The sequence below is a fragment of the Neopelma chrysocephalum genome, unplaced genomic scaffold (assembly GCF_003984885.1).
Source record: "Neopelma chrysocephalum unplaced genomic scaffold, ASM398488v2 Primary Assembly neopelma1_76, whole genome shotgun sequence".
Lineage (NCBI taxonomy): Eukaryota > Metazoa > Chordata > Aves > Passeriformes > Pipridae > Neopelma > Neopelma chrysocephalum.
This window is the reverse complement of record NW_020897737.1, coordinates 4,962,429-4,970,726: the sequence shown is the minus strand read 5'-3', so window position 1 is coordinate 4,970,726 and position 8,298 is coordinate 4,962,429.

Below are 8,298 nucleotides of genomic sequence, written 5' to 3'. Positions count from 1 at the left end.
AGCGCAGCCCGGCCGGGCGAGAGGGCGGCGAGGCGCGGAACGACCGCCCCCCGTGCAGGGGGAGTTGGGTGTGTTTCTTGGGGGGGCTTTCGCGCGGGGACCCGCCGCCACAAACGTCCAGGCACTTCCCGCGGCGGCGGGGGCGGGCCGCGCCCCGGGGTGCCCGACGGCAGCGCCCCGCGGTGCGGCCGCACAGGTGCCGCGGCGGCGGGGCCAGCGCAGCCCGGCACTGCCCGCGCGCCCGAGTGGGCATGTGCGAGCGCCGCACATGCCCATTAGGGAGGCCGGTGCCGCCGGCGGGGCTGTCCCTGCCCGGGTCGCGGTCCGCGCCCGCCCGGCATCGCCCCCGGAGCCGCCCCGGCAGTGCCCCGGCTCTGCCCTGCGCAGGGAGCCCCGCACCTGCCGGGACCGCGCCGTGCCGGGGGATCGCTGTCGCTTCCCTCACCCTGAACCGGCATCCCCGGCGCTGCCCACCTGTGTGTAGGTACAGCCCGTCCCCGCCCGATGCGATCCAGGGGCACGGCCTCGTTTTTAAACGCAAGTTGCATTTAAGTAGCAGAATCGAGCAGAAACGCTGTGGCTGTTGGCATATTTGGGCACGCTGATTCCTAGCGCTGTCGGCTGGCCCAAGCTGCTACTTCCCAAACCAAACGTGCTTGTGTTGGTAGTCCAGTTACTCCCCAGGCCAGTGGTTTTACAAACTGGAGAAAAGGAAGTTTTTGTTTGACAGCTGTTACACGTGTTGCTGCATGAAACAGCAGCGGTTCCCTGTTTTGGTTATTGATGGCTGACATTCATCCTCCCTTTTACATTTCTATAGTGTCTGACCTGAGCTAATGTTTTGTCACGGACTCTTCAGGCACAAAACCTCCTTGACATAATTGCTGTCTTCTCACAGCTAGGTCACACAGCTTGAATGCTAAACTCTTTCCATGTTTCACTCCAATGTGGTGAGCGAGTGAATGGCTTAATTGAGCACGGCCAAGTTACGGCAGGTAAAGTCCCAACATCCCCTGGTTCTTCTGGGTTTCGTGCCCAAGACTAGGAATCCTTCCTGAGAGTGGTCTGCTTATGCGGTCAGTGCAGCTGCCTCTAGAGTGCCCCAGGGCTGCTGGGGTTTGTAATACGCTCATGCCTCTGCTCAGTTCCACTCCCACAGAGGTGGGTCCTCACTGCTTTTATCAGTCCTACGTAAGTTTAAGAAAGAAAATTAAATATAATTTAAAGAAAACCTCAAAAGTGGAAATAGAAGCAGAAGCACACACATGGGAAAGGATTGGACCCAAGTTTGGGTGAAATTCGATATTAGGTCAGGCCTCAGAGCCTAGCTCTCTGTCTCCCAGTCCAGCACTCTCCCTTCACTGCCCACTTCTGCACACAAATCTGAGCACAGGCTTACTCACATCATTGTATATCGGGGGAACATTGGGATGTGCCTAGTGCTTTACATCGTTAGCAACAAGTGAAGAACTTTTGTCATTGCTGCTGATAGTATCATCTGTGCTGATTGTTTTTGGTCTCCATTAAACATATTTTATCATCATTAACACTGAAGGGAGATTAATTAATTATTTCCGTAACCATCCAGTGGCCTATTTGCAGTTCTCTAGGGTACCTCAGGAACACTAGTTTGAGGACCTGACATCCAGCTTAGTTCTCACCACCTTAACTTTGGGTGAGCTATAAGTGACGCCAGGAAGACTCATAGAGTCGTTAGGGTTGGAAAAGACATTTGAGATCATTGTATCCAACCATTAACAATATATATCCATTTTTGCGGGGGCATAGATGAAAAAACTGATGTATCAGCAGTTCTGTGGAATGTTCCTCTGTCTTCCCAGAGCAGTGTCAGTTTTATTGCCTGTTGTAACCAACATCAGGCTGCACTGTTGGCTGCGATGGAAATATCTTTCCAAAGGTAGGCATGGCTTTTTACTCTGCAAAATTCTGCCTCCCCTTTGCCCAAGGAATCACCCTGCCTTTGACTGTGGGGTTGCCCGTAGGGGAGAGATGGACATACAGGGGTGGGAAGTGAGGTAGCTTGACACATGCTGTGTGTGCTGGAACTGCCCTGAGTACATTACAATGCCACAAGCACCCTGTGAATGTTACCAAACTAGAGGGGAAACCTGCATACTCCTGACTCTGCAGATACTGAAATCACCTTGTTACTGATCATCATTGCTCTGTCACTCCAAAAATTGCCGTCAAAATACATTCTGTGGTGATGTGGTTGTCAGGAGTGGAATAGCCAGAGGCCTCCCACAGCACTTTGTGAAGACCAAAGCAGGGCTGAGCTCTCGCCTCTGTTGTAGGAGAAAGCCTGTAGCACATGCCATGCAGTGAGTGCTGGGCATTAACCAGCTCTACCTGTCTTTTGGAGGAACTGGAAGGGTAGGATTTCTATCATGTATATATGCTACTCTGCTACAGCTCTTGAATGGCGCTTTACAAAATAGATAATGATGTCTCATTGCTCTAGAGAGATTCCAAACTAAATTAAGAAGAGAATGATGGGAAGAGATGACCATACAATGAGGTGCAGATGCTGGAAATAGGGATAATGAGGGGGAGAACAATATGATTATGTCCTTTCAAAGCAAATGCCTCAGGGTAGCTACTGTTGGGGACAGAGTGTAAAAGGGAGATGGGGAAGATGTGACTAAAAGACAGCATCTGCACAGGGTTTAAGTCTGCTCTCAAGAGCAGACCTGTCCACTGTGAAGCATTTGTTGACTCTCAAATCTGTGCAAAGAGACTGCCTTGGACCCACACTCAGGAGCTCTCAAGGACAAACAGGTCAGGTGGATTAGCACAAATGACGTGCTGTCATTCCCAGGGCCTACAAAGCCTTGGTGGGTTAAGCACCCCACAACCCAGGTCAGAGGGCTTTAGGATGACTTGAGCATCCAGAAATGAGCATATCTCTATGCATTTGTTCAAATCTTGTTACAATGGCAAGTTTTAAAACTAATGTGAGAGGAAGAAGTTGACAAGGTTTTATTTAAAATAAGCTCTTTCTCCTACCTCCCCCAAAGTGGTCCAATGAAAGAAAAAACTCAGAGAAGTGATGGAGGAGTGGATTCCTGATGAGTAACTTCAGATGAGTGAAGAGGGCCTAGGGGAAAAGAAAGGTGTCAGGAGCAGCTGGGATGGCTGTGGGAGGTATGCAGAAAATCAGGGTTTTGTATTGTTTAGTTAGGCATGAGGAACCAGAGAAGATATTTTAGGAGTGTGTGCAGGGGATTTAGTGCTGCGAATGGGGAATGTTTTTTGCAACAGGGCACTGAGCAATGTGTGATGCAGGTTCCAGCTGGAGCTTGGAGAGAATGAGGTTACCCACAGCGAGGAGATGCGTAACAAAGACTTTTTTTTTTTTTAAGAGAACTAAAAGGAAAATTTTCAAGGAGAGTTTAATAATTATGGTTAGACTTGTAAGAGTTGCAAAAGCTTTTTTATTGACATTCTCTGTGTTATGCTCATTTATACCTGCTGAAAGTCTTGCTGGTGACATGCAAAGACATTGTGCTTTTTGCCAAGGGATCAAAATGACATGTAGCCAGTCCAGGATGCAAAGGGAGGGCAGTAGCTCTCATTGGATCACCCGATCAAGCTCTGCTCTCTATTTCTTGACCTTAGGTCTGGGACCTGGGCCAATGCCAATTAAATTGGTGAGGGCACAGACAAGGTTAACGATAAAGTTAATCTCCCATTGCTGATTGGTGAGGGATCCTCACAACTTGCAGCTTTTGTCCATTTGCAGTTAACAGAAAAGCGAAACAGAAGGAGGCCTCCTTCTTATTTCCAGCCCGGGTCCCATCACAGTAGGAATATTACACAAAAGTATCACTCCTTTCACTCATATGTGCTGCACTTCTCCCACAAGGATGGCAAATTGCTTGTACTGAAAAGGGCTTTCTAGAAGCAACCTTGGGAAATTGAAAGCCGGTCTCAGTGCAGTTAGTTGTTCATATTTAATCAATGAAACTTCACTTTCCTCTTTTTCTTTCCTCAGTCCCACCTTCTTTTGGATGGCACCAAGGAGCGGTGCATCATAGGCACAAACAGCATGATCAGCGTTTAAGAACCCGAAAACTAAGGTGATTATTTAAACAGAGAAAGCAGAAATGAAATAGAGGAACAAAGCAGCATCACAAATCATCTCTCTACACCAGTCTTTGGGTCATGAAGGATGGGGCTGTGTGAACAACAGCTTCCTTCTTAACCCGATGTACAGACCATGAAACAATACCCTGCCAAGGGATGGCCACACATTTTGCAATCTGCATCCACAGATTTCATTGCCAGAATTCAAGATGGCTGATTTCTTACCTCCTGAAACAGGCGACTGACAAAACCAATTGTGTCGTAATATTTTCTTCGGTGCGTATAAGCCCCTAGTGTTCATCATATGGAAGGGAAGAGAGAGGCAAAGATGGAGAAAAGCTATGGCTGCGCACCTTGGCATTGCGCTCCCCAGTGCCCTGACGTGCTGCCACCCGTGACAGGACACACGTTCTAATTGGACCTGCTAATGCAGATCTTGGGAGAAGTCATGGGAACTGGAATATCTTTTTGCATCTGCTAAAAGGAAAGAAATCTTCCCTCCTGCTCCTGCATGATCTCTTTTTTGCAGTGTGTCCTGTAAAATGCAAATATGTAAATGCTCCTTGCTGGCTTGTTCCTTCTACTGGATACAGAGATATACAAAAAGAATGTAAATCACCAAGAAATACTCTGACAGCTGGCACCTGATTCTTTCCCAAGTGCCCTGGTGGTCACTCTTCGGCGGCTCTTTGCTGATTCATGAGGACTGCTAAGAGAAAGCATGTGTGACATCTTTTACAGAGTATAATAAAAAGAGGAAAGTGCCCTGTGTGGCTGGAACTGCAGCTCTGTGGTCTGTCTCTGAGATGCTCCATTAGCCTGCTGCTGGCAGTGATGACACAAAAACCGGAGATCCCCAATTGTACTATTAACATGAACAGATTGAAAAAAAACCCCCCTGGATGTAACAGGGAGCTTGTGCTTTTTTTGTTTTTTTTTCTCTCTGCTTGTATGAAAACTCAGTAGAGGGGAAGGATGGATCTGTTCCCTTGCATATTGGCATAGGCTGCACGAAAACACAGCTCTGCTTTTGTTTGGGTTCTCCCATATTATGTTAGATCTAGATTTGCTTTTTAAGCTGAAACCTTTGGATCCCTCTCTGGCTATATTTTTGGCTATGCCATTTGATATTTGTGATTGACTAGATTACTAAACAGGCCTCTCACCTGTTTGTTTTAAAACAGTGACTGCTGATGCTTCTGTCAGCCTTAGGAAAGGTCTTTCCTTTGCCATAAATAGTAATGGCCTGAAAAAAAAGTCCTTCCTTGCAGAAAGATGGATTAAGTTCTTATTTTGAAATGCAGTCTGAGTGGTCCTGATGTACTGAAGTGTTACAGCTAATATAATCAGACGAGTCAATTTACAGCTTTCATACTACATTTTAAGAAACAAAACAAGCAGACAGGACAACACAATAAATCTGCTTGGTGTCCCAGTCTGGTTGATGTTAATTGAATGCAGTTGTATTAGATAACTGGATGACACAGCTTCCTAATAAAACGCACAGGAAATGTACAAATTTTGTCAAGAACATGGATTTGTCCAAAGAAGAACAGGACAGACTTAAACAATGTATTCTTTGGGAAAAAGGTCTGTGAGCCAATAAAGAAGCATAGCCATGTATGTGCTACCCCTGGTACACAATATTAGAATTAGAATTCTTATTAGAATAACCTTGAATATTCTAATATTAGAATACTACTAGAAAAACTATTATAGTATTCAGGATTCAAGGGACCAAAATAGGAAAGAGGTATAATTTGTGGATAAATTATTTTAGGAAAATAGGAATTTGCAATTTAACTATCACATTTATAAAGTGTATAAAATGTATGACTTATTTGTCTCTTAAAGCAGTGCTTTACCTTTAATGCAAAGAAGTTTTAGTGTAAAACAAAACATTAACTTGGAGTTTAGTAAATATGTCTGGAGATACAGGGATTTTGGCAGAGGGTAACTCCTAGAATAGTGTGAATGTTTCTCTTTTGTTTATATGCCTTCACACAAAAATAGGCAAAACAAGTAGGTTGCAAGTGAAAACAGAAGAAAACACATGGAGCTATTGAAATAGGTTAGAATCTGATTTCAGATTTAGGAATAAATACATACATATGCACACATATATATGCAGATGTGTATGTGAATGCACACACATGTACAGCATACATATGACCTATATATGTGCTTATTTATATATATTTTTTATATATTTACATAGGCTTAAATAAAAGCTGGGGATATTTAAGTCAGATACTAAAGGAGCTTTTAAACAGTAACACCTTCCTAAAAGTAATGTGGAGCACTCGGGTCACCTGGGAAGGGTGCAGGCTTTCCAATATTGATGGATTTTAAAAGCAAGCTGGATAAATGTACAAGGTGTGACATAAGTATTGCTAATCCCGCTTTGGTGTAGAAGAATGGACTAGGTATCTTTGAGGACTCTGTCAGCCTATTTCCTGTGACTCCAGGATATGGCCAAAGGATAGATTAGAGGTTACGTATCCACAACTGTTGAAGTATAAGAAAAACAGCTTGTGATTTGCAGATACAAAGAGACTTATTACTGAGCACAGTGAACAACTCCTACCGAGCTCACCTACAAGAAGAGAAACTGTGGATTTGGTGGAAGTCCCTGGCAGAGCTGCCAAGCTATACAGACAGGGCTGTTCCACCTATTTCTCCCCTGCTTAATTTCCTCACATTCTGACTGACATCCCCTTTACAGCCTTTGGCTAGGCTTTGTGTCTCTAAAACTGTTAGTAAAGACAATTATCTGAATATAAATTACAGATGTACAGCTTTGGGACAGCACACTCTGACTCAGAGTCATCTTCATACTGCTCTGTCACATTCTTCCACCTGCATCTAGACTGCATATTGAGTCGTATTGACAGTGTTGTTGTCTATAAAGTAAGAGACCTTCAGTAAAGGACATTTAAAAAAGAAATCATAATTTTTCTCCGGTCTTTTAGACTGTGTGTATGAACTGGTATCAGATTGAGTAGATTTTAGACAATATCACAGAGGTTTTTGCATCACTTACAGGATGCAGCACAACGATGGACCAAGGACTGAAAGCTGCAGGAATCAGGTTCTACAACTGCTGTGTTTCCATGGGCAATTCTCTGTTAGTCTCTCCTTGCCTCAGTTTCCCCATCTTTAAAACTGGGATGATAAAGGTTATCTGCCTGTCATAGGGAGTGGAATCAGCAATTTAACAGCATTTAGGAAATACAGTATGATATACCAATGCAAAGTTGTATTCAGACCAGAAAACCCTTATTGTAAGACCATTAATATTATGCTTTGTTATGTTTTATCAACTGTTATTAGATGTCAACATAAGCCAAGTAATATAGTGAATAGTAAAGGGGAAGTGAGTTTTAACTACTCTTTAACCAGCCCATTTTCAGCTTCCCACAGATATGGATCCCATATGGCCATTGTCACAGCCCTGCACCAGTGCTTTCTCAACATACACCAGAAAATTGTCCCAGGCATGTGCTTGTCGAGAGTTTGGATGTACCTCCGTGCTGCTATGCCTTGAGCTGCTGCTGCCCTTTCTGTCTGTCACAAACATATCTTTCCCCTGCATTGCTGTAAATACCCATGAATGAAGCCATGGGCTATATAATCAGGAGAAAATAGAAGAGGAGCAATTAGGACCTTCAGAAGCAAAACAAACAAACAAAAAAATCTAGCCACATTATAATAAAGCAGGAGATTTGCTATTCATACATCCCTTATGCTAACATATGATCACTAAAAAGGTACCACAGCCATATTTGAATAGCCCTTAAAAATGTCTTGTTACTTGCTTACCCCATGTTGCCATGTAAAGAATATGCAGGACAGTAGCTGAAGATTTCTTTGAGTACTATGTTTGGGGTAAGACAATAGTGTGCCTGGTTTTGTTTTTAAGCACTAAAAGTCTCTCACAGAATGTACAGTGCTGGAAGAAACCCACTGCAGTAAGTCACAGGTGTACCTTTTACAAGCAGGTGAAATGCATACAGCATTTGAGAGAGGGCACTTGTTCTTAAAGCATACATTTTTAGTTCAGAACCATCAGATAATTAGGCAGGTGTGTATTCAAAATAAAAAACCAGATTCCTTTTTCTGTTACGTGCTTTTCATAGGAGTGGCTTGATTTTCCAATTGTTTCTGATGTTCCTGAGACAAAAAGAGAAG